We start from the raw sequence: 27,639 nt of genomic DNA on the forward strand, positions 1-27,639 counted from the left end.
GTGTCCATGTGTTCTCATTGTTCAACTCCCACTTAAGAGAACATGCGGTTGTTTGGTTTTCTGTTCTTCTGTTAGTTTGCTGAGAATGGTGGTTTCCAGCTTCATCCATGTCCCTGCAGAGGACATGAACTCATCCTTTTTTATGGCTGCATAGTATTCCATTGTGTATATGTCACATTTTCTTTATCCAGTCTATCATTGATGGGCATTTGGGTTGGTTCCAAGTCTTTGATATTGTGAGCAGCACCGCAATAAACATATGTGTGCATGTGTCTTTTTTTTTTTTGAGACAGAGTCTCACTCTGTTGCCCAGGCTGAAGTGCAGTGGCTGATCTCAGCTCACTGCAAGCTCCGCCTCCCAGGTTCACGCCATTCTTCTGCCTCAGCCTCCCGAGTAGCTGGGACTACAGGCGCCCGCCACCACGCCCAGCTAATTTTTTGTATTTTTGGTAGAGATGGGGTTTCACTGTGTTAGCCAGGACAATCTTGATCTCCTGACCTTGTAATCTGCCGGCCTTGGGCTCCCAAAGTGCTGGGATTACAGGCATGAGCCATCACACCTGGTCATGCGTGTGTCTTTATAGCAGAATGATTTATAATCCTTTGGGTATATACCCAGTAATGGGATTGCTGGGTCAAATGGTATTTCTGGCTCTAGATCCTTGAGGAATCACCACACTGTCTCCCACAATGGTTGAACTAATTTACACTCCCACCAACAGTGTAAAAGCATTCCTATTTCTCTAGGAGACTTTTTTAAAGGAAAAGAGATGTTCACTACTTAGGCAGAGTTAATCTGCACACTTTCCGAATGTTGTAATTCTGTGCATATTTTTGTAACTACCATATTTGGTTTGTATAACAATTTTAATCTTTACATATTTTTAAAAATCATTTTTATAACACCACCAAGCCAGGTGATAATCAGGAGATTTTGCAATGGAAGAACCTGAAGGAAAGCACTTCAATGACTTTCTAAAGATCCAACATTGCATTTCCATCCCTGTCCTCTGGCATTCTGCCAAGAATTCCCCCAGATGGTTATATTCTTAGCAATGTCTAGCTCAGTACAACAAGTTACTTATTCATAATGTGAATCATTTATGCTATAGCCACCAATCATTCTTCTATTAGCTGCCTTACAATAAATCCATCAGCCCCGAGGAAAACACTTACAGGGCCCTGGGACACAGTAGCAAAGTCACCTAGAAGACATGTGAAGGGCTGAGCAGTGTTGATTCCTTCTTGAGCATGCCTTCACCATATTATTTCTAAGTCTTAGAGGTAAAAAGCAGTAATATTTCAATCCCACAAGGCCTTCAATGTTGAGATTATACAATACCAAGGTACCACAAAAGTAGCTACTGACCTGGGATGGGCTCAGTGTGGTCCTCCTGCACCTGCTCATGAGAGGGCAGTGTCAGTGCCTCAGTCAGATGGGGATGGAAGAAACTGGAGGGTGATGCCTACCCTCCAGAGACGAGGACTGCCTCACAGTAGGGCCACAAGGCACCACGGATTACAGAGCACAGCTGTGCTGAGCAATGGCAAAATCTAGGCTAAAAAACATATCATTTCTAATCTTTGGTGTCTTTAGTAAAAGGCACGCCACTATCCTGTTATCCCACTCACCAGCACAAGAGGCTCAGGAAATGCTAGCAAGAACAGCAAAGATCAGGGCGCCCTCAGCACCCGGTGCCTGGACGTGCCCTGGAACATGAACGTGCATCTTTCTGTCACTTGGGCAGTCCTATGCTGTCAGTCCTATGCTGCCACCTAAGTGGCAGCTCTGCCCTGATGCCCTTCCATCAAAGAACCAGGGTAGGTGAAACCCTGGACAAGAAGGCACAGAGAACAAAATGTGGGGACAATTTTGTTCAGAAAATTATCTTTGTATCTATCCATCTAGCAGTTTTTGTAGCACCAAATAAATTAGTCATATTACAAAGCAAACAATATCAATGAGTGTGGACAAGGAACTATTTATTTGATTTTAGGAAAACAGAATGAACAACTAGAGCAATCTAGCCTAACAACATGCCATTTCTTTCTTCCTTTGTTGATATAAGCACGCATCTCTCTTATGAGCAGACATATATATGGACTCATTTACAGAGAAGATCATCATTTCTAAAACAGAAATATTTACTCTTTTTCTTTTTTTTTTTTTTTTGAGATAGGGTCTTACTCTGTCACCCAGGCTGGAGTGCACTGACGCAGTCTTGGCCCACTGCAACCTCTGCCTCCTGAGTTCAAGCAATCTTCCCACCTCAGTCTCCTGAGCTAGGACTACAGGAGCTTATCACCACGTCCAGCTGATTTTTGTATTTTTTGCAGACATGGGGTCTCGCTGTGTTGCCATATTGCCCAGGCTGGTCTTGAACTCCTAGGCTCAAACAATCTGCCAGCTTTGGCCTTTCAAAGTGCTGGGATTACAGGCGTGAGCCACTGTGCCCGGCCTGTTTACTCTTTTTTTTTTAATGCATCCAAATGACTGAATCTCACACACACGTGGGGTGAGCCTCACCTATAACACAGGTGGGGCCCCATGTTGACTTTTGTGGGCCTTGGACAATTTCGCCTTTGTGAGCCTCTTCCTCCACGAAAAAATATTAAATTAAATTTTACAACTGCATTGGTATAAAGACAAATATAATCCAAGCTAGGGTTCCATATTATATGTTCCTTATTACTATGTTCATTTTTTTCTTCTGTTTTAAAAATAAAGTTAAAACAATTCCATGGGCCACTGAAAAGTATCACGGGCCCTGAGCACTGTGACTAATGAATAAGTCAGCTCTACGCCAGGACCTACTGATTTTCAAGCTACTCAGCGTTCTACTCATAAGTTAGAGAAAAGAACTTCTGGGATTTTCTTGCCAGTAATAAAATCTGCAGTAAGAAAACCATTGTTTTACCAGTTAGCAAAGCACTGATGAACTCTGACACAAGCAAAGCAATCTTGACTCTATTAAAATACTATTTGTCTTTGTAATAACTTTGAGTACTTCGAGAACAGTCCAGTGTTTTAAATATTTATGTCTCCAATAAAGCAATATTATTTTGTGAGTTAAAGGCAAGTCTCTAACCCATTGTTGCACTTAAGCTTTTAATTGTTTTACATTATTGCTTGGTTAAAAAAAAAAAAAAAGATCTGTTATAAAATTGAAAGTATAAACTTTTCTTTTTCTTTTTCTTTTTTTTTTTGAGACAGAGTTTCACTCTCGTTGCCCAGGATGGAGTGCAATGGTGCAATCTCGGCTCACTGCAACCTCTGCCTCCTGGGTTCAAGGGATTCTCCTGCCTCAGCCTCCCAAGTAGCGGGGATTACAGGCATGAGCCACCACGCCTGGCTAATTTTGTATTTTTAATAGCAAAGGGGTTTCACTATGTTGGCCAGGCTGGTCTCAAACTCCTGACCTCGTGATCCACCCCGCTCTGCCTCCCAAAGTGCTGGGATTACAGGCATGAGCCACTGCACCCGGCTGAAAATATAAACTTCTTTATCAGTAAAAAGTGATACCACTGTGCTTACCAGACTAAATTTCTTCATCTATTCCTAACACTCTAGTAAGCATTTGATGTATGATTGAGTAGCAGTAGTTTACCATTGCAGGCCTTGACAAATAGTTGATAATGTGGTCAGAGCCTGATAAATCAAAGTACTTAGGAAAGAAACAGAGTAAAATAATTGCCTGGACCTAACAGAAAGGCATATCTCTTCTTCCTTCCTTTCCCTTTTAGTGTCACTGTGATTTTTCAAGAACCACTACCACCAAATTAAAATGAGATTTTCAATCTTAAAGAAAAATAAGTTAAAAAAAAAAAAGCACAGAACTTTTCTACCAATGAAAAGGATTTAAAATGTTACCTAAAGACGAATTCAATAACACCAGAAGGCCAGTGGGAAGAAATGACTCTGAAATGGGTCATGAGCGATTACACTGATTCCATTTTGAGTCTCTGTGTATGTTAACCTGTAGTACGCATTTTCTTTAATTTTTTATCCTTTGGTAACAATATTTGTCATTATTCTATATAAAATAAAGACTTGTTTTGTTTTGAGAGAGTCTCGCTCTATCCCTTAGGCTGGAGTGCAGTGGTGCAATCTCTGCTCACTGCAACCTCTGCTGCCCTGCTTCAAGTGATTCTCCTGCCTCAGCCTCCTGAGTAGCTGGGATTACAGGCATGTGCCACCATGCCAAGTTAATTTTTATATTTTTAGTAGAGATGGGGTTTTACCATGTTGGCCAGGCTGGTCTCAAACTCCTGACCTCAGGTGATCTGCCCACCTTGGCCTCCCAAAGTGCTGGGATTAGAGGTGTGAGCCACTGTGCCTGGTCTAAAGACTATTTGGGAATAGATTTTTCTGTTTTAAAAAAGACTACAGGGCTGGGCGTGGTGGCTCTCACCTGTAATCCCAGCACTTTAGGTGGCCGAGGTGGGTGGCTCACTTGAGGTCAGGAGTTCATGACCAGCCTGGCCAACATGGTGAAACCCCATCTCTACTAAAAATACAAAAATGAGCCACGCATGGTGGTGTGTGCCTGTTATCCCAACTACTACAGAGAATGAGGCAGGAGAATCATTTCAAATTGAGAGGAGGTTGCAGTGAGGTGAGATCGCACCACTGCACTCCAGCCAGCCTGGGTGACAAAGCAAGACCCTGTCCCAAAAAAAGAAAAAAATGACTACAGTAGCTTCTCTAATAGGTCATTTCACTTTCTGCAGTTTCAGTTTCCTGCAGTCAACTGTGGTCTGAAAGTATTACAGTATTTTGAGAGACAGAGAAACCATATTCACATAACTTTTATGACAGTGTGTTGTTATAATTGTTCTATCTTATTATTCATTGTTGCTAATCTTTTACTGTGCCTAATGTAGACATTAAATCTTATTATAGATATGCATGTGTAGGGAAAACAGTTCATATAGAGTCAATACTATCCATGGTTTCAGGCATCCACGGGGTGCTTGGAATATATCCCCCACAGATAAGGGGGACTGCTATACTTGAAAATCGAAAAATGTGACTTACAGAGCACACTTACACAAAAATATCCAACAAACTGAAATTATGAATATGTTAAGCTTTTAACATATGTTTCATACTGAAGTGGCAAAAAAATGAAAAGAGCTCACTCGTATAGTTGAAACCTTTTCAATGTCTTCACCCACAGACTCTTCTCATCAGCCTTCACCTGCAGTAAAAACAAAAAATAAATTGCTGTTTACCTAAATATTACTTTTTCAGAATTCTTTTAATGGAACATGGATGAGCTATCAGGGCTAATTTTAAGTGGTTTAAAAGGAAGACTAGATGCCCAAAGGCCAGGATTTTCCCAGGAAAAGGCCATATCATGCTACTGGACCTATAGCAATAATCATAAACATTTAATTCAAAAATGAAAAGATTCACAGGATGTGGTATTAGAAAGTTACTGATGTCCTATCATCCTTGATTTTTTCCTTTCCCTTGAAATACTCTGATAATTCAAAAGGAGACGTGAACGTACAACAGCTCTGTGAACAAAGGAGTTCAGTGACTTGCCAGAAGCCAGGAAGAATTTCCACCAACAAAGGAGAGAGAAAACTCGAGGCCATGAAGCAGGGAATGGAAGGAGAGGCTCAGATTTCAGTCCTTGTCCACCGCAGCATCCCTAGCTCCAAAACACAAGTCCTCCAACAACTGCCTAAGGCCATAGCCACTCTTCCCTGAGTTCTCACTTTTCATCAATGCAAGAGAGTTGAGGGGTCGAGCTCATTGGGGTGAGGCTTACATCTGGTGAAATTTGCGGCTGCAGTTTTTCTGGTCACTGTTTTGGTTTTTCTTTTTTTTTTCTCTTTTTTTTCTTTTTTTTTTTTGAGACAAAGTTTTGCTCTTGTCACCTATTCTGGAGTGCAATGGTACAACCCTGGCACACTGCAACCTCCACCTCCCAGGTTCAAGCAATTCTCCTGCCTCAGCCTCCCAAGTAGCTGGAACTGCAAGTGTATGCCACCACACACAGCTAATTTTTTGTATTTTTAGTAGCGTCAGGGTTTCACCATGTTGGCCAGGCAGATCTTGAACTCCTGATCTTAGGTGATCTGCCCGCCTCGGCCTCCCAAAGTGCTGGGATTACAGGCATAAGCCACCGTGCCCAGCCTGGTCACTGTTTTTAAAAAGAAAGAACCACAGACATTTCAACATTTGCAGAGTTTTAAAATTAAAAAAAAAAAAAAGTGCCTAGAAATTTCTCAGCTGGGTATCTTCATGAAAAAAAGTTACTTGAATATATTCCAGTTGACTGAGGGATGAATCAAAAGAAAAACTTCAGAGTGAAACGGTAGCTACACAGTAGCACTGGTGGGGAACATTAAAGGCAGGCACAGAATGTGCTATTATTATAAAAACAGCCCAACTAGAGTGCTGGCTTCCAACATTTTTGAAAAAAAATAAAAACACAATAAAAAGCTTTACTATAATTAGCTCCACCTAGGTCTGAAACCCTAGCTCAAATCATCAAAAATGTGGAAATGGGTGGGGATAATGAAAATTAGCTAATTTTATTCTGCATACGAGGAGTAAAAACAATGCAGTTTCATTTGTAACACGAGTACTTTTTCATTGAAGGGAATAAAGAAATTAAATATTTAAGCTCAGTTAAGTCTGAAATAAATATGATATAGGCAAGACAGAAATAAAAACAAAAGCAGGATTCTGTGATTTAAATATTTAAAACCCAGTAGATGGTTCATTGCAGAACGAAATACTTCATGGGCAGATTTCTGACAAATTTGGTCTTAAAAATCCAACACAAAACTAGAATTATTAGAGGACTATATCACAGAAATGGAAAGGATGAAAAAAAATCATGAATACTATATAAAAATATCCTGTGAAGAAATTCAAACATTTCATTGGAAACAGTTTTATAAGGTGATATTTAATTATCAACACTGAACCAAAAATACAAAGGCTAAACAACTAATATATATGGTTTACCTCAAGGATTAGATAATTCCCAAACGATATGAAAAGCTTTCAAGATAGAGGAAAAATGAGGCTCCCCAATTTGATAAAGCCAGCACAAATCTGATAAGGTACAAAGAGAGAAAAGAGGCATGTTTGACTTAGGTAAGATGTAAGAGCCCTAAATTAAGTGCTCAGAAAACTCAATTTCTAGTATACAACACATCTACATAGATAAGGTTTATTCTATAAATATTATATAAATAGATCCATTACGCCCTATCAATAGGTCACAGAAGATCAACACCTACTCTTATCTTCAAAGATGCCAAAATGGCATGGGGTAAACTCAGCATCTACATGCGGTCATCTCTCAGTGCATGCAGAAATAGGATAGTTTGCCATGATTTTTAAGAAGACCTGAAATCAACAGACATTTTTATTAAAAGTCAGGAATAAAAGATGTTCACTGGGCAACAGTGAAAGAAAATGAACTGCCAAATTACCTCCATCAGCAGGTGACGAGGTTGAATACCTAGAAAGATACCACAAAATAAATATCTTTTTAAAAACTATTAGAAATAGTAAAGGTTAAGATCATTTAAAACAAGCTATTTAAAAAGCACCGGTTTTTAATCCAGTGGCAGAAATGATGAGTCATAAACAAATGAAAATGAAGACAGTCTGAGAATAGATCATATTCAGAAAAATAATGCTTAAAGAATCTATATAGAAGACATTTAAAGTAATCTTTAGACAATGATTCCCTGGTGAGAAATGATGAAAATGCAAACGTATTTTTTTAAAAAAGAAAACAGCATCGTCTAGTCAGGAAATTCAATATGAGGTAAACCAATGAATTTATAATTTTGGTTATTATAGGAATATGAGAACAGCAAGAGGGCTTTTACAATCAGCAATGTTTATAGGCGAATACTTGAGAACCTCAGAGGCTGTTCTATAAATTCAAAATAGGATTTTAAAAAAAATTAAGAATATTTGATTATCTGGCCTTAAGTGCAAAATCCACTAATATATTATACTCAGGACATTAAATCCAAATAGAATTTCACGTCAAAACAAAACTTCATTACACTTCTGCAGGTTGGGGAAGTGTTAAAAATAGCCATCAGTGTTGTATTTGTGAAGAGAAAATGCTGACTGCACTTCACTGAATCACGGTAAAAAAGGTCACATTTTATTGCTTTTGGCCAAAGAACAATGCTAAACTTAAAGTCCACACTATAAGCAAGGTGATGTTTAAAATAAGTTATATGGGCAAAACACAACTCATGTGAGTTTGAGTATAAAAATAAATAAAATGTCAGGGTTGATTTTGTAAAAAGGAGACCAACGTATCACCATGTCCTTTTAACTACAGCGTCTAAAATAAGCTTACCTTTAATTTTAGACAACAGACTCAAAGCTGTGTGTCCCTGACAATAACTGTGGATCAATTCTAGTTATTCCAGAATGAATGTTAACAACAATTACCCACGAAAAAGACCAACCTTGCTTTTTATATGCAGGACAAAATAAAAGGCCATTGTTATTCTATGTGACTAGGTAAAGTGGCTTTTAATGGTCTGAGTTAGGTGTGGCTTAAACAAGATTGATTTAAAGTCATGTCTGATAATAACACTTCTAAAAATGATACTGACTATGCAAAGACCCAAAGCATAAACATTTTCCCAAAAATGTCAATTGTTTGATATATACGAGTCCAATAAATTTGTTCATAAGCACAAAATGTGTTGTTTCTTGAGTAAAACACATGAACTTTGTAAAAGAAACAAAAGTGAGGGGAGAAATCCATATAAAGGGCTACCGGAAATGACAGGACTTCAGATCAGTATCGAACTGTAATAATGCCGAAAGGGTAAATCTATCAATGTTCCTCCCATGAGTTTCCAGAAAATATGATTTAAGTCAGTAACAAAGATGGTCAAGTACACAAAAACAAAGGGAATATTTTTGAGGGGATATAAAATCTGATCAGTTAAATCTCAAAATAATCTCTATTTGGAATAGATTCTTGCTGCTGCTTCTACCTGCCATCCTGAAGAGCCATGTCACATCTGTCCATTCCAATCTGAGAATGTCAGCTAGGTAACTTGTGACTCTACATCCACTGCAACATCAAAATCCCTTTCTTGCTTCTACCTGCCCTTCTTTGAGCTGTTTCATTTCATTCATAGACATCAGCAAGTAACAATGGCTTGTGTAATACAAACTGGCTTCTATGAAGTGGGTGGAATAACATCATCTGTTGGTTTTGAAGCCTGACATCCATCTACCCTCCTTCTGGCATTCACACCAACATTTTCCTGTCCCTTGCTCTACTCCCAGCCCATGTGCTCGGAATGACATTAATTAGGCTAAGCCATTCATCATGTTTCATCCCCCTAATTACTGTGATTAGTTCATGCATTGGCACATGGCCCACACCAGACCAATCAGGGCCACCGAGATCTAATTTTTGGGTTTTATGAAGAAGGAAACAGAACTTTTCCCACTATTAGATAAGAACAAGAGAGGGAAGAGCTGCTGCAGCCATCCTGCAAACACATAGGGTTCGAGGATAAGCCAACATGGAGAAACCCCATTCTGATAAATTTTATGTGCTTTTGAACTGTAAAACAGGCTTGTACATACACTATTGTGACTTGCTTTCTCCCACTCAATATTGTGTGAGATTTCCCTGTGTTATTTTGCCAATCATGTAGTTCAACTGTTTGTATGGGTGGATAGTATGTTATTGAATAATCTGTGGTATATTTATATGTTCTAGTGTTTGGACCTGTAGACTGTATCCAGTTTGGGCTTTTTTTCCTACTAAAAGCAATGCTGTACATTTCTTCTGTATTCATGTGCTGGAGATTCTACATTGTATTTATCTGAATTGAAAGTGTTAGGCTGTTCACTACACACATGGTGAACTTTACTGGTAATGCTAAAGTTTTTCAAGAATTGTACCAATTTACACTCCACCCATAGTGTATAAGAGTTCCACTGGCTCTACACTACATTATGGCCAACACTTGATGCTACAAAATTGTAATTATAGCTATAGCTATTCTCCTGGGTGTGGAATGGTATTGTTATGGTTTAAATTTGCATTTTCCTAACTACTAATGAGGTTGATGAGCATATCTTCATATGCATTTATGTTTCCTTCCCTGTGAAAAACCTGTTCATGCATTTTGCCCATTTTCTGCTGAATTGTCTTTCTCTTATGAATTTGTTGGAGTTCTTCATATATTCTTAATATATAAATCCACAGGTCTGTTATGGATTATGATTTATCTTCACTCTCAACAGAGGATCTTAAATATAATGCAGTTACATATGTCTATGGTTTAATGATTTTTTGTCTTAAGAAATTATTTTCCTATCCCAAGGACATGAAAATCTTCTTATATATTTCTTTTAAACACTTTGTAATTTCACATGTAAGTCCTTGATCCAGTTGAAATTGATGACTGTATATGTGTGAGGCAGGGATACATTTTCATTTTTTCCATAAGGATAACCAATTACCCCAGAGTCACTTACTAATTCATTCTTTCCTCTTATTTGCAATGCACATCTGTTATATATTAGGATTCTATAGAAATGTGGGCCTGTTTCAAGACTACTATTTTATTGGTCTAACTGCTTATCCCTATTGCCAAAATCACACTGCCTAAATAACTATGATTTTGTAACAATATAAGTAACATTGGTAAATCCTTCTACGTGCTTCTTCAGAATTATTTTGGCTACTTTTGAATCTTTGTTCTGTATAAATTTTAGAATTAACCTAAGTTCCACCAAAAGCATGTTGAATTTGATTGGAGTTGCACTACATCTACATATGAGAAAATCAACATCTTTTTATATTATAATAATGATATTGTCTATGAACATGTTACCTCTCCACACTATTTAGATCCTTAAAAATAACTTCCAATGAAGTTAAAATTATTCCGTTTTCTACATAAAGGTCTCATGTATCTTTCACTAGATGTATTTCTAGGGATCTTTTTGTTGTTCCTGGAGAAGTTACCTTTTAAAAAGTATCCTGTTTTTTTTCTAGAAAGGATATTACTAACTTAAAAGAATATATTTGGAAATACCAAGAAAAGTTGCAAAAATAAGAAGAATACAAAAAACACTGTTGGCCGGGCATGGTGGCTCATGCCTGTAATCCAAGTCAATTTTAATTTCTAATATGATACATGCAAATGGCCATTTCTTCTTTTGAAAGAAAAAAAAAATACAGTGGGTGTCAATCACTTGGGGGAAAAATCCTAGAATTTGGAAGTGGAAACCACACAGGAGAGGTACAAATCTTTTGGTAGCTGATATTTCTTAGTCTCCTAACCAGTACATATATGAGTTTTACTCATCATTTGATTCAATTATGTAGTGAATGCCTGGTATGAGCCGGGTACTATGCAGGCATGAGGAATTGCAAAGTGAATGAAGTATGGTATCTTCAAGAAACACAGCTCACATTTTAGAAAAGCTACATACATCAAGCAGTTTTTAATCCATTGAATTGTTTTCAGTGGTGCTTTGACAGATATATTAGGAAAGATTTGTCAAAAGAAAGGTTCTCCCCACTCAATCCAGATATTGTATATTATATTTGCCTGTCTCATCAGGCACCACATGCTGCATGTAAATACAATTTATGAAATGAGTTGAGCTTTTAAGATGAGTTCAGTTTCCAGTTTGTATCAATTCCTAGGTTCCACAGGACACACACCAATATGAGGCAGGACTGATTTGAGGTTCTTACTACATTATTAAGATGTGTTACACTGATAACAGATGCTTCCAGAATCTGGGCTAGATTTCATGGTAAGTTGACTGTGAGCTTTTAAAAAGGAAACTAAAAGCAGACAAACAACAAGAACTCAACACCAAATTTTGATGGTCCAGACCTTAGATTTTTACCATTTCCTATTTTTTTTTAAACAGACTAAAAATTGGCATAGTTACCTGGCAAGGGATAATTAATTCTAATACTTAGTTAGAGATGAGGCATTCCAGTAGGTGACCTCTTCCTCATATTCCCTGGTATGTCTCTGTTTTTCATACTTACAGCAAAGATGGCCTCTTAATAAAGAAAAGCTGGCCAAAGAACTGGGGATTCTGTCACTATTTTCCTTGAGTTTTTAAAGTTGGACGGGATGCTGGGCAAAAATGTAAAAAGTAGGGAATGTTTCTTCAATGAATGAGCATCACTTAAGTACTGCTACTATTACAGGTGCTGTTATAGACACTAAGGTTACATAGAAAAATACTGAGCCACTGTCTAAGACATCAGGTTCTTGAAGGGATACATACCAGGAGACAAACTGGATAGCAGCTGTATCACAAGTGCTGTAATACAGTTACCAATGCTTTTACTTGAGCAGCCTGTGCTACTCCTAAAATGCCTTGAATACATCCAACATTTGAGCACCAACAGCATACCAGTGCAGGTGCTAAGGATGCAGCCATGACTGGGACAGATTCAGTCCTTACTGTCATGGGACCTTTAGCCAGTGGGATGGCTGGCACAGCATTAAAGACAATGCCCAAAGGCAACTGTAGTTATACAGTAAATTTCTGAAAGCATAACAAAATACAACTTTGCTATTAAAATTTGGGTCTTGGTAGCATACTGGTGGAGGAAAATTATGGGTAAGACAAGACTTTCCAGAGATACTCAAGTCCAGGCATAAATGGGGAAAAGGAAGGCAATTATGAAAGTTAGCAAGGTTTTGGCAGATTCTACATGTAATAAAATGGAGGAAGCCACAGAAACTGAGCAACATTTTCTAAGCAGAAAAAATTTATATGTACCACCTTTTATAGAGTTCAAGAGCTTCTTTCAATCTAGGTCAATAACTTCAAGCAATTCAGAATGTGTTAACAAGCAGTGAAAATGAATGTTAATTAAAATAAAAAAATTCCCTCAAATGAACAGAATTCAGATGGCTGTGGTTTCCAAAGTTGTACTGTCTCACATGTCAAACAGATTTGATAAAGGGAAACAGGATATTAAGTTTCTTGTGCCACTTATTTAATAAACTAATATTTTAGGAGATAACTTTAAAACCTGAATCTGTATTCACCCATTAATTAATGGTGAAGCACAATTTTTTTAACCAGGCTTCTGTAAAAATATACTTTATTCAGGCAACATATGGAAAAAAGTATTACATCACTTGAAAATGTTCTATTTAGAAGGGTAATTTCCTTTTGCTTTTTTTTTTTTTTTCCTTTCCACATCAGTCAAGTTAAACAGGCTTTGACATATTGGTTTTTAAAAAAGAGAACTTCCAAATATATCACAGAGTTTTTACTTAACATCTATCTTGAGGCTATTTCAATGAGCTTTCAGTTTCAGGGGAGGGAAAAAGGAAACATGAATACGAAGGGCTGGCTTCCAATAAAACGTTTTACAGCTACTACCAAACGGTGATTTATTCATCCACACGTTCCACGGCACTACAGCCACCAGTACTTCCTGGAAACCTTTGGTTTTGCTAACATGGACCATTTTTACTTCTAAAAAGAGGGGAACTGTTAAAATTGAATAATGTAGCACTTGAGGAAAATAAGAGAGAGACAACTGACATATGCAAAAACACCTTGCCATTTTCAGTCTGGACTTGAGAAAACTTTTACTTTCACTAAACCTTCATTAGCATATCTAACATGTGCTTACACGGTTATTTTGTTGATCTTAAAATGGTTCAAAACTGAATATGATTACCATTTCAAAAATCTTTCATAGAGTCTGAACCTCACAGATCATCTCTTCTGCATAATATTTTTGCTTTCCTTCACAGAAGCCATTAGGGTTTTCTTCAATCTATCTTGCCAGTTTAGACTATATTAAACTTGTTTATTTTAGAATAATTTTATTTATAATATAGGTATATATGGTTTCTAGTTTCTAACTCCATGAACAGAGTAATATTTCTTCAGATTCTGTTTATGCACATGTTCAGCCAAGATATCTTGACTACATAAAAGGTAAAAGAGCCTCTAATAGTGGGGGCATTTGGCTGTGTGTACAGTTAAACCCAGATTAAAGAGCAGGACACTCAAAGTGCACAGATAAGCTAGAGCATTCTCTAGCCACAAGTTTTGCACTATGAAACTGACATTTAGTGCCCACTAAAAAACTGACATATAGTACTCCTGCCATAAAATTAGTTAGATTTGCACTTTCTGATCTAAATATTCAGCAACTATAGGTATTTCTTTAACATCTGTCCCCAACATTAGACCACAGGAGACCCCATTTCTCTGTGTACCACAGCATGCCGGATGCCCAGCACATGGCAGATGCTCGCAAATAATTGTTAAATGAATAACCAAGTAGAACGTGCTCACTGGATTTAGTGGCATGAGGTCAGTGAGAGCAGTTTGGGGAAATTGTAAGGGCTAAAGTGGAGACAGTTCAGGGCGATGAGTGAAACACCATGTATCTTACACAAGGCCTGAGGGGAGGGAAGTAGAAAGAGCTATTGTGGGGTAGGTATTCCAAGCAGGGTTTTGCGTCGGAGAGTCCAGATGATATATAAATAGTGACAAGATAGATCTTTTAGAGAGGAAGGGGTTGAAAATACTGAAAAAGGAAGAGTAAGTCAAAGCATCCCTGAAAAGACAGGAAGAACGAGGATCCAGAGCCCAGGACCTAGTGTTAATTAAGATGGGGACACACTTGCTGTGATGACAAAGGCAGGAACATGATGGTTCTTGGTAGATGTGGTGGCAGGCCATGGCCCTGTGTGTTCTCAAGTGATTTCTATTTGCTCAGAGAAGTACAAGTCAAGATCACCTTCTGAAAAAGTTGGGCAAGGCTGTGCATTTGGGAAGAGTTGGGAAAATTATAATGAAGTCATTTAGGAGAGTCAGTCATGAGCTGACTAGAAAAAAACAGAAAGTCTGTCAATATCACTTTCTGCACCATCAACAATCAGGTGATAGGTCCTACTGGCGGGATGCTGGCCTGGGCATGTGCTTTGCAGACAGCAGGTAGGACCAGATGGGTAACCCTACAGGGAAAGCGGTGGTTTTGGAATCAAAAGATTTGGGCCCAAGGCCAAGATCTGCTATTAATGAGCTGTCTGACTTGGAGGCGTCATTTCACTTCCTTAGGCTTTTACTATTTACAAAATGACAGTTGCATAAAAACCTCCAAGGTCCCTTCCAGCCCTAAAAGGACTCTTTATAAAATAACCAGCAAATTAGTCTAATGGCAGCACCACTGATACCGGACAAAAGTTCAGAATTGGACAGGAACCATAATTCCTGCCTGGTCTGTGGCTCCACTGCTTTCCGACATGCATTACACAAGACCTCCCCTCTGGTCTGCCTCCCAGTCTACTTGCACCCTGCCAGCTACACAATAAGCATGATCATATGGAGTTCTTTGCTTCAATCCTTCCAATGGTCCCCATTGCTACGCAAATGAGGCCAGACTCTTCAGGCCAGCCCAGGAAGCTCTCGGTCATCGGTTCCCACCCACCTGTCTGCCTCATTGTCACTGAAATACTAACTGCAAAACTGTTTTTCAAAATAAAAAAAAAAAAAGGATAGGGAGAGATTTGTTAAAGGACATAAAATTACAGCTAGACAGGATGAATAAATTCCAGTGTTCTTTATCACCATAGATGACTGTAATTAACAATAATATGTAGTTCCAAATAGCTAGAAGGATATTGAACATTCCCAACACAAAAAGTGATAAAATGTTAGAGATGATGAACATTATTATGTATTCCATGAGTATGTTCATTGTCAATTTCTTAAAAATTAAAAAAGAAAACTAGAGAAAAACATAGCATTGTAAAAAAATTAAAGCATTAATAAGGGTTATTTGAATCCCTTAAACATACCCATCCTCTATTCTACTGGCATATATATTGTCTTGCTATTTTAAGACAGTTCAATTTTAAAACACTGTACTCAGAGATTGGGGCCAAGCAGGTCCCAGCAGCAACAGTGAAAATTTTGTGGCTGGGTTAAAATATACTAAAGTGAATTCTTTTCACTTTCTAAGATGAGTACAATATAAGTTAAAGCCTTCCCAAAAGAAATGGGCTTTCCAGAGGAAGTGAAGACAGAATATAAATAACATTCCCCATTCATTAAAAGAATGGTATTCAATGATGTTTACACATGTGGTTCTCACTCTTTAAACTTAAGTCTAAATATACTTTTAAAGCTGTAGGTAAAGTAGTAATTTACTGAAGCCAAACCACAAAGAAATTTCAGGAATGCATCCAGGTTATATAATTCCATTCCCTGCTACATAAAGAGAATTCTAATAGCTTCTATTTTGGTCATCTATTCACTAATTTTGACTTAGAACTGAATTTTGGAACATAAAATAATTAGAGAAATTACGTTTCAGTCTAATTAAGTTTCTAGGTAAGAGGTAGAAATGTAAGCTCCCCACCACTGAACAGCAATTGTTACACAAGCGGTACCTGGCAAGGGGGGTTCTACCTGCCCCCAGAATTCTCCATCCTCTCCCTCTCATGGTTGGGAATTTTCTTGTCCTCTTGACACCTTTATTTACCTTCACTTCAGAAATTCTACACTAGCAGGAGTGACCCTGGCAAGAGAGGGAGGGGCAATGAGAAGAAAGGTTCAAGCAAGGGTCAATGAATGTTAGGAGAAAATCAGCTTCTGGCTGAGTGGTGCGGGGGAGGGGTGGCATTCCAGAACCTTCTGTGTACTTGAGGTGGAAGGAGGGCAATCGGACTAGCTTTTATAGAAGACTTGGGAGATGCAAGGAAACACATTAAAAAATGACGTGAGAGTGCAGGAGGTAGGAAAGACTAAATTGTTCCAAGGAGCCATAAGACACGTAACTTAGCCGGAGCTGCGGCCTTGGTGGAAAACAGAAATACATTCTACCTAAAATTTAGTAAATTCAGTATGTGCTTCTGATGCTAGAAAATAAAAATTATAAGCAATCCAAGAAGATCATCTTTGAAGAACAATACCTTCTTAAGGGCCAGAGCAATATCCATAGACATTCACACTTCTTTCATGGAAAGAATAACGAGAATGAGAAAGCTCTCAGATTTTAAACAAATAAGTGCCAAAACATAAATCTAATGGATTAAATAATGGCATTTATATGGCTAAGCCCTCATTCAGTAGGCTGGAAAATTTAAGCCAAGAAAATCTCCAGAACATACAACAAAAAACAAAGAGAAGGAAAATAATAAAGGAAGAATCGGTTCCAAGAGGTCTAAAATCCACCTACTCGATTTCTAGGTGAAGATACATTAATATTAGTGAGGCGAAAATATCCCAAGCTAGAGAAGACTTCAGATGATAAAGCTCAAAAATAAAAGAACTGATGACAAAAAGATAATGATGAAATTTCAGAACTAAGGATAAAGCAAAAAGTCCTATATGGTTCAAAGAGGTAAAAAGACACACACCCATGCACACACACAATCAACTATGTTGTAAGTCTAACATCAGACTTATTGGCTACACTAGATTGTAGGTATCAGAGGTGCAATGCCTTCAAAGTTCAGAAACAGTAATTTTGAATCTAGACTGAAATAATCAAGTGTGAAAACAAAATCAGACATTTTCAAACGTGCAATAACAGTGCCTACAGTCTATGCATATTATACATCAAAAGTTATTCAAAGGGAGTAGCCTACCAAATGAAAAAAGGAATCTAAGGAAGAGGACGACATGAAATACGAAAACAACAAAAATAAAAAAAACTCCGGAAAAGCTAAATATAACCCCAAAGCAGAGAAATGTCTATAAAGAAGTGAAGCTGGCCGGGCGCGGTGGCTCAAGCCTGTAATCCCAGCACTTTGGGAGGCCGAGACCGGCGGATCACGAGGTCAGGAGATTGAGACCATCCTGGCTAACACGGTGAAACCCTGTCTCTACTAAAAATAACAAAAAATTAGCCGGGGGTGGTGGCGGGTGCCTGTAGTCCCAGCTACTCAGGAGGCTGAGGCAGGAGAATGGCATAAACCCGGGAGGTGGAGCTTGCAGTGAGCTGAGATCCAGCCACTGCACTCCAGCTTGGGCAGCAGAGCCAGACTCCATCTCAAAAAAAAAAAGAAGTGAAGCTACTGGGTAAATCTCCTTCAAGTGGCGACATTTCATGACCCATGATGGGAGTTCTTTCTCTATGGATCTAATTCTATTACTTGTCTCCACAATGAATAATATTTGCATAATGGCTTTAGGTTTTCAGAAGCCACTCAGAGACAAAACAAAAAACATATTCATAGTTAGGCTACAGAAATAAGAAATAAGTGTATTAACTGTGACACTGTAATAGTCAGAGTCTAGCTAATGGGGAGGTCATGGGTAGGGTGATAGACCCTCTTGGGACCAAGGGGGTTCCCGCATATGGGACTTTCAGAGCTAAAACTGGGAAAGTCCTGTGTAAACCAGGACTAGTTTGTCATCTTAGTAATAGGGTAGAAGAAATGAATAAAGGATGCTAATATCATTTTTCAGACCAAGGTTCAATAGAAGCTTTAGAAAAGATGTAAGTTGGTGACAAGACAAATATAGCAACTGTTAGCAGTGACTATACTTGAGGAATGAGGTTTTAATATTTGATTTCACCCTTTCCAAACTTTAGATTTTTAAAACAATACATCCATTTAGAGCACAATGGGTCATCTCTTATTCACGAGGCATCTAACTTCTAACAAAGAGAATATTTCAAAATTAGGACAACCTAGAACTCCAAACACGTGAAGCCAACTAAAAATGATTAAATAAGAGATTTTTATCTAAACTCTGATATGAAAGCAAGGGTATAAACAAACCAAGGACAGGAAGATCTGCTCTCCTGTCCAGGGCCCATGTCTGTACTATTGTGAAGGATGAATGATCACAGAAAAGGACAAGAAGAAGACCCTAGTGAACGAAAAAAAGAAAAAAAAAAGGAGGGGGGAAACCAACTGAGCCACATTAATTACAGTAATAAGCCATTTAGATGCCACATTGCCACTACAGCTACTGCTGGAGAAACCAGAGTTCATCCACATCAAAATGGCTCAAAAGACACAGCGCTGTTTCTCTCTCCCTCTCTAAAGGTGTGGCTGCGTGTGAGTGTCATGTATTACACTAGCTTTTTAAATAAAAGTCATGAGTTATGTACAATGATCTGGCCATTTTATGGCAAAACTGTTACTTATAGGAAAAATTCAAAATAAGGGTCTTTTCATAAGCATTAATACTTTGAAGTTTGTGTAATGACCCTGAAGAGGTATCTATAGACACATTTTTTTTTTTCTTTAAAGAGAACTCAAGTCTTAGGTATGCTGACTCCACAATTATTTGCACAGGAAGCCATTAACTTATCTGCAAATAATAACTCACCATAAAGATGATAATTGTTTCATACCCTTCAACTCAAAAATGCCTCTGTTAACACCCAAAAGATATGATGTTTATTTTCAATTCAAAATAGAAAAAGCCCATAGTCCTGCTTTCTGTAAGCCGCTAGTTACCAAGCATATAAATCAACACCCATTATGAGTGTCGTACAGTGCATGAAACCAGGGGCCTTAATATATTAAACTGCTTAACGAGTCCCTGCTAGATCATTGCACATCTATCAAGTTTCCTTTTTTTAAAGATACACAGTGTTTTAAAACCATACCTGAAATCAGGATGTAGCTCATAATTAACATGAACATTTAACAGTTTATTTATGCTCCTTGAAAAGTTAAATCAATTATCTTAAAAACCCAGCGTCTAGCAACTAAGAAAACCAAAAAATGCCACATACACAGCTCATTGGAAATGCATGTGATAATAACTAACATAACTGAACTCATGAAAATAATTTTTTATAAACGTGGCTCCAGGTAAGCTGAGATATTGTCCTGTAAGTGAAGACAGCTGAAAGTAGAACCATTAAAAAGAACAAAATTAGCTCAAAGTAGAAGGTTGCTTCCCCATTTTTAACTACAATTTACACTTAGTGTATCCACAAATTCCCAAACAAGAAACAACAGAACTACACTCCTAAAATGTCCACCCATGACTTCTCTATTTTTCATTTTAATTACAAGACTATTAAGATTCCCATTCAGTTATTTCAGGGCATTAAAAACATTTCAAAGTCCTTTATTAAGAGCAAAATTTGCAGCACACAGTCTCCACAACTCCAAAAACAAAATTTAAAAAGAAAAAAAGTCTGTGAAAGCTGCAATTTACTTGCTCTCCAGGAAGCTAATTGGAATGTGCCAGAGTAAAGGTAATGAAATGATGTAAAGCATTTGTGTGAAAGTCAAAGCATTCTGTGATAAGCCCGTTAGGGGTAGGAACCATATCTGCCCCTCATTTTCACTTCCTTTGGTTCCTGGTGATAGCTCTATTGAATATTCAAATTAAACAGATTTAAGAACTAATTATTTTTCCAGAAGAGTCCCTTAACTACTTTAACACCTGGATTGTTTTAAGTTTCTACATCCCCCAAAAATGCTCCCAACTCTTCTTAGAAGAATAACATCCTGTAAATTCCTACCCACTCCTACTCTGAGGTCAGCTACAAACCACAGCCTTGTAACTTTCAGGCAAAGATACTGGTGTCTGTATGAATCCACAAACACGAAAATGATGATGTATCTCCAAGCATTTCTATTCTCTACAAAATCAAGCTTTATTGTTCATTTGTTTTATTACTTCATTACTTTAATGGGTTTTCTTTCAGAATTAGGCTTAGAGCCTGGAATTGAAAGTTAAATTTTTCCATATGTCTGAATTTCAACCACTGGCTCTAATGATGGGGAATCTATTTTTTCTTTCAGTTGAAGTATTTTAGATGTTGATTTTTATTCACTTAACTCTTTACAAAAAATGCTTTATCCCAAAGCTGAGTTTCTGACCTCTATGCACTTTTCAAGTTAGTCTTGAGCGTGTTTTTTTTTGTGGAAGTCAGTGTGGCACTGGATAACATACTGAGGGCATACGATTTGCCTCCTGAGCTTCCCATCCTTTTTCTCCCCGACTATTGTTTTAAAATTTCACCAACTCCATCAAGCTCTCCTAGCCTACCCTAGGCCACACATTTTACTACACCATAAAACCATTCTCACATTGTTTTCTACCTCCCATGTGGCTGCTTGATCACAGGTTTTTTTTGTTTTTTTTTTTTTCTTTTTTTCTTTTTTTGGGGGGGAGACAGAGTTTCACTCTTGATGGCCAGGCTGGAGTGCAATGGCTCAATCTCAGCTCACTGCAACCTCTGCCTCCTGGGTTCAAGCGATTTTCCTGCCTCAGCCTCCAGAGTAGCTGGGATTACAGGCACCCACCACCAAGTCTGGCATTTTTTTTTTTTTTTTTTTTTTAGTAGAGACGGGGTTTCTCCATGTTGGTCAGGTTGGTCTCCAACTCCTGATCTCAGATGATCCGCCCACCTTGGCCTCCCAAAGTGCTGGGATTACAGGCCTGAGCCACTGTGCCCAGCCTCAACTTCACTCTTCTTCCCCTCCTCCCTCAGGTACAGAAGAGGGACGGTCAGAACTGCAGAGGGGCAACCTGGTCACCAGCACTCCCCATCTCGGCCATACACTGCTGCCTCCCACACATCCAAACTCACCCTCTGCACTGGCTCTCAGCTTCCACGTAGGATGATACAATTGATCATCCCTAACAAGCTTCCCCTTTAGAGTCTACGCTCCCTCTCTCCTCCCCTCAGCCATTAGTATCTTCTGCCTCAACCAAATTGGTTTAGGATCACTGTTTCTGACCCTCTCCTTCCTCATCTCTGACCTCAGTCAGGCTTCTAACCCCTGAAACACCTCTGAGATGACTGAGGCCTCCATCGTCAGAGGCCCCTGCATCTTTTTCTGCAGCTGCAGCCAAAGCCTCCAGACTTACGTTTCCCAGTGCCCAGAGAGCAGCTCCATGACAGGCTCTCGGCTAACCCTGTCCCAGCTAAAGCTCCGCATGCTACCTGATCGTCACCAGCTTCACCTGCAACTCGAGCAAGTCTCAGGATGAACGGGCCAGCAATACTGAGCTGCCTGGAACCATTTCTGCCCAGACTCCCCCTTCCCTGCTGCCCTGGACTGACTGGGCCCTGCTCCCTGCTCTGCCTGCCAGCTCCTTCCAACCCATATTTACCTGGTGACTCCTCTCACCCTGCGAGACCCACTTCCAGCATTCATGACCTCCGTCTGGATGGCATCCCTGAGCCGGCACTTCCAGATGACACTGTTGCCCTCTGATTAGACCAGTGATTTCCTCAAGTGCAGAAATTGGGTCTCAACTTTGAAACTCGAGACCCATTGTCATTATTTTAAAATGTTTAACTGAAATGATGAATCTTCAAAGGAGAGCAAATTTGTTATTTGGTTGCTCCCAAACATAAAGTGTGCTTTCAGCTTAGTAAAAATCAACAAATAGGGTTTTAAAGAAAGCACTGCATAAGGTATTTTCATAGAACAGTTTAAAAGCGAAAATACAGAAGTCATTAGCAAAATATCAGCTAAGTTAGAAAGGGGAAATTCAAATGAAATCATACTAGAAATGTATGCAAATTTTAGTCTTTGATCCTCAAGCTTATTTCCCCAGAAACTTTTTGGCAAATTAAACCAGTGATTAGTGACATGTATCATTTCATGGCAGAAGGTCTTACAAAGTGTTCTTTAAAACATCACTTGAAGGTAAAGTTCTCCTCAGTTACCCACTCCTTGTCTTTTAACTATCAGTATCCTTTCACCAAGACTGCCCATGTAAGAATAAATGTTTGTGAAATTATTCTCTCCTTTGTTTTTTGCTCCTGAATAATGGCCCTAGGACATCTGTTACCAGCCTGCACGTGTTCCTGCCATCCTGTTGAGAACAGGACATGGAGGAAGAGGGAGAGACCAGGTAGAGGGGTATGGCCAATGCAGGCAACACTCACATGGGGGCCTCTCCAACCTGCCCACCTTGCCCACGACCAAGACCCAGGCCACCCAGTCTGACGGTCCCCCATAGGCACCCGAGGCCCTGAGAGCAGCCCTCTGTGTGTCCAGTTGGCCAAGGCTGATGATAAAAGCAAAGAGACAAACTTTGGAAGAACTCTTTAAATTTACTTTTTAAGTTATAAAAACAATAACTCCTCACTGTTAAAAAAAAAAAACAGTCCAGAGAAAAAAGAAAAGCAAGGAAAAACCATCACTTGTAAGCCAGAGACAATCATGGCCCACACTCTGGTGATTTTTTCCAGCTTTGCTTGTGTGTTTATAATAAAGAATGGAGATTAAACAATTTCGTGTACTCTGACCTTTTTCTTTTTTCACTGAACATTACAACATGCACATTTGTAGGAGCAAATTTTAAACTGTTGACCTTTTGCTACTTGTAGGAAAAATTCTTCAGAAAATGTCAAACACTGCCTGCTCGTTGTAGGAACCAGAGAGTCCTGAAGTTGTGAGACTGTTCCGACTCTCAGAAGGCCAGAGAGCCAAGAAGCTCTGGTGGACAGGTTGGTGGCAGTGGCCGAGGAAGCAGCCAGCCAGCCCCTGGGGCAGGACAGCACTAGCAGGAAGTGGGCCGCTAGAAAGCCCTATGCCCACTTCCGTGGGGCTTCCCCTTACTCGCTCATAGCCCTCCACTAGCCCACATCCTCTTCTCCTCCCCCAGGTCTGTCTTACCCTCTGTTCTCCTCCTTGGGAGCCCAACCATGCTCTGAAGCATCCGTAGGTGGGGAGCGGTTGCCCCAGCACAAGGAAGGGGAACCCCCGAATCCACTGTAGCAGGTAAAGAGGAGTTCTGAAATGCAAGGTTAGAACCTGTATTTTCCTGCAAGTCTTACTGCAAGTTTTCCTACAGGTAACTGAACTGCACAGTGTTGTTCAGTTACTTCCAGCATATTGACCTAAAAATGCTTCTGTTATGATCAGTGTCCAAGTCACAGGACTCTGTTCGACTCCACTAGGTGTAAGGTGTGGCTGTCATGCTGGGCTTTCAAGGTCCTAATATTCCCTGTGTGTACGGGATGGGGTGTCCCCAAAAGGACAACAGTACCCACTGCATCACTCCTCACGGTCCTGTCTGTCCATCACCTGAAAAGCTGCCTAAAACGCAGACCTGGGAAGGAGGGTGCTAGATGGAAAAAAGGTAGAATTGGTTTTGTGGTTTTAATTCAAAGACATACACACACACACACACACACACACACACAGAGAGAGAGAGAGAGAGAGAGAGAGACAGAGAGACAGAGAGACAGAGAGAGAGACTGAGGTGATCAGCCAGAGACAGGACTTGCAAAGTTGGAGCTGCTATGTACATTTATTTCAAACAGGCTGGAGGACCTAGAAGCCTTTAGATGACAGAGCCACAGAAGATGCAGAAACCTCTGCTCCACAAGTGAGCTTGTAGATTCCTGGGCATAGGAGATTTTCTTGGCTCTCTTACGCTTCCACAGTATTTGCTCAAATCTTTGAGAGCTTCAGCTTTAGCATTCTCTTCTAAGAAGGAACATCAGGCTTTAGCCCCCGCCACTCCATCGAAACAGCCACCAATGACCTCACTGCAGAATCCAATGATTGACTCTGACTCTCCTCATCTTACTTTACTTTTCGGCTGCTAGGATGCACATTCTCCACTAAGCTACTGGAAGGCCATGGGCTCCTGGCTTTCCTCCCTTGCTGGCAGCTCCTTCCCCATTTCCTGGGCCGAGTCTTCCAAGTGCTGGGGTGCCCTGAGATCAGCCACCTGACCTCTTCTCTGTCTGCATTCTGATACCTCATCTAGCCCAGTGATTGTAAATATCTGGTCTAGATGAGGTATCAGAATGCATACCTCATGTTGACTTGCTGATGGTTCTCAGGTGTGTATTGCCACACCAGCCCCCTCTCCTGAGCACCAGGTTCACACATCCACATACCTACCTGGCATCACCACTTAAAGTTGAGCTGCATCTTCCAGACTCAGCATAGCCAAAGCCTAATTCTCAGTTTCTTCCCTTTGCTAACCTGCCTTTCCCTGCATTCACAATCTCAGAAAATGGTGTCAACTGTACTCAGATATTCAGGATAATATCCTTGGCTTCCTCTCTTACCTATTTCTTTCCAATGCCCCACAACTGAGCCATCCACAAACCCTGTGGGCTGCACTCTCAGTAGACACTCAACCATGGTTCACCACTTCTTCAGTTCTCACCCTGATCCCAGATCCCACCAGCTCTCAGCTGGACTGTTACAATCACCTCCTAGCCATTGATCTCTTTGCCTATATGCATGCCTCCTAGCACTGATTCTCCAAACAGAAGCTAGAGTAATTCGCTCATATACAGTATCATAGCACTCCCGGGTTCAAACTCTACCAGGGGCTGCCCATGACAACCGGAGTAAAGTCAATGTTTTAACCAGGACCTATTCCCCAGGTGCCATTCTTTCCATGTACTGGCCTCCCCGCTGAACAAGGTACAAACTGCTTTAAAGACAGCACTGTGGGCAGTACTGTTCAAATATAAAGAATGGTATCATCAGTAATCCCCTGTTAAATAGCCTATGGCCTCCATCATGCTTGCTAGGAAAGATAAATATCTTTAACTTTTACTTTATAAATAAAGTATTCTTTGTCTAATTGTAGAAACCTTGAAAAATATGAAAATCTCCCAAAATATAGAAAAGTATAAATAAGATAAAAATCAAAGTATGAAAGCTCAAAGATAACTAATTATCATTATTATTTTGGTCTAATTTCCTGCCATCAAAGGAAATACATCATAGAAAATCTATGATGTATTGACTTTTAAAAAATGGATGATTCAGCCAGGTGCAGTGGCTCACAGCTGTAATCCCAGCACTTAGGCAGGCCGAGGCGGGTAGATCACAAGGTCAGGAGATAGAGACCATCCTGGCCAAGATGGTGAAACCTCTTCTCTACTAAAAAACACAAAAATTAGCTGGGTGTGGTGCCGCGTGCCTGTAATCCCAGCTACTTGGGGGGCTGAGGCAGGAGAATCGCTTGAACCTGGGAGGCGGAGTTTGCAGTAAGCCGAGATCGCGCCACTGCACTCCAGCCTGGGTGACAGAGCAAGATTCTGTCTCAAAAAAAAAAAAAAAAAGGATGATTCCTTTGTCACATGTCTTAAATGTTTTAATTTTACCATTGCTATTGGGAAATCTTAATTGCATATAATAGTTCCTTGTATGAATATTCCATAACTTATCCAACCCTCTAGTGTTGAAGCTTTAAGTTTAAATGTTGCCGCAACGTAGAATCTAGTGTACAGAAAGGTTTATTTCTTTAGGGTATATCCTAAAAATGCGTCAGAGTACTAATATTCAAGGCCTTGACAGATACTGTCAAATGGCTTTGAGAAGCATCACTTCAAGCAGCAATGTGTCCCTGTGTCCAATCCTTTATTTCAGACTGGCCAAAGTACACACCACCTGTGTGTACTGAAGTCATCTCTAGTTCTAAACTGGTGCTGGTGAATCCTACTCTTTACATCCAAACAGGCTCCATGGCTGGTTATTCCACTGTGGCCAATGGAGGTCTAGTCTTCCAGGCTAGAATCCTCAGTTTCTTCTCTCTCATCAGGTCCCCTTCCCCAAATCCCACATGTGCACACACTCACTTGCTCGTGGATGAACTTCTCTATTTCCATTGCATTCCAGTCCTCTGCAAAGCCTCATCATCTTTGCAAGTAGATGAAAGCACTGCATTCTTACCTGGAGTAGTGCTTCTCTAACCAGTGAATTACCTGGGGCTATTACTACAATACAGGTTCTTATTCTACAGGATAGTACAATGAATATTGTAATCTGTGCAATTGTTTATCCTCTCTGCTAGATTATAACATCATTGATAGTAGGGGCAGAATATTAACTAATTCCATTGAACTAAATGAATTCAACCCTGAGTCCTTTCACTCAAGTCAAGTTAATACTTAATCCAGATACAGAGGGTTCAGCGCAGCAGGGCAAGGATGTTGTGTGTGTGTGTGTGTGTGTGTGTGTGTGTGTGTGTGTTTTCCTACCTACATACCATCCCAAAACAAACGTCCATTTGCTGAGGACTCTTTGAAAATTGATCTCAAAGGAATCTAAAGAGAAACCAGGATTGCAGTCCTATGTGTGGAACGCTGCCACTTTCTGCTCTTCTTACAGTGAAGGGGTTTTCTACTGGGTCAACATCCTCTTTGAAATTTATACCAAGAAAAATATACAAATATTAAACAGCAGCAGCAATTTACAGTAAAACAGAAAATTCCACTCAGGGCAGAAAACAACCAGAAACATATAACATTTCAAAGCTCTGGAAGTGGGAGCTCACATGCTTAAATCATTTCTTCATTGCCAGTTTTACTGCAGCAACAGCCTTCCCTGTGACAATCATGTCAATATTACCAAACCTTTAAAACATTCACTTGGAGTTCAATCTGTTGCCCATATGTCAGATACAAGAATAGTTGAATTCACAATATTTATTCCGCACAAGAGTGGGTTCTATTTTAAAATCCCATTATCATGTGGTTACAGGATATCATTAAAATAAATATTAATGTAGGCCCATATCAGTTCTTAAAACAGAATGAAGTCTGCATCCCATAAAACTCCCTGCATATTACTCAGCAGCACGTTTGGAAGACAAGGCAGCCGTTGTTTATTATCATCTATGTAATCTTGGATTTCAGTTTCTAATGATCACAGATGGCAATAAACTCTTCCACTAGT

The 27,639-nt window shown here is 39.5% G+C and overlaps 1 protein-coding gene across 3 annotated transcripts in view; it reads right to left on the reverse strand.

Annotated features, from left to right (window-relative positions):
• The window catches only part of PLEKHG1 (pleckstrin homology and RhoGEF domain containing G1), a 248,937-nt gene that overhangs the window by 191,906 nt on the left and 29,392 nt on the right, over window positions 1-27,639 (reverse strand). For 2 of the 3 annotated variants that reach the window (XM_033235072.1, XM_033235074.1), the window contains exon 2: window positions 5,143-5,201. The gene's annotated coding sequence lies outside the window, so the exon portion shown is untranslated. Of the gene's footprint in view, window positions 1-5,142; window positions 5,202-22,087; window positions 22,429-27,639 lie in introns of those variants that run through there. The other variant, XM_033235073.1, reaches the window with a different exon arrangement.

This window comes from Trachypithecus francoisi, unplaced genomic scaffold, assembly GCF_009764315.1.
Source record: "Trachypithecus francoisi isolate TF-2019V2 unplaced genomic scaffold, Tfra_2.0 Lachesis_group15, whole genome shotgun sequence".
NCBI classification, from domain to species: domain Eukaryota; kingdom Metazoa; phylum Chordata; class Mammalia; order Primates; family Cercopithecidae; genus Trachypithecus; species Trachypithecus francoisi.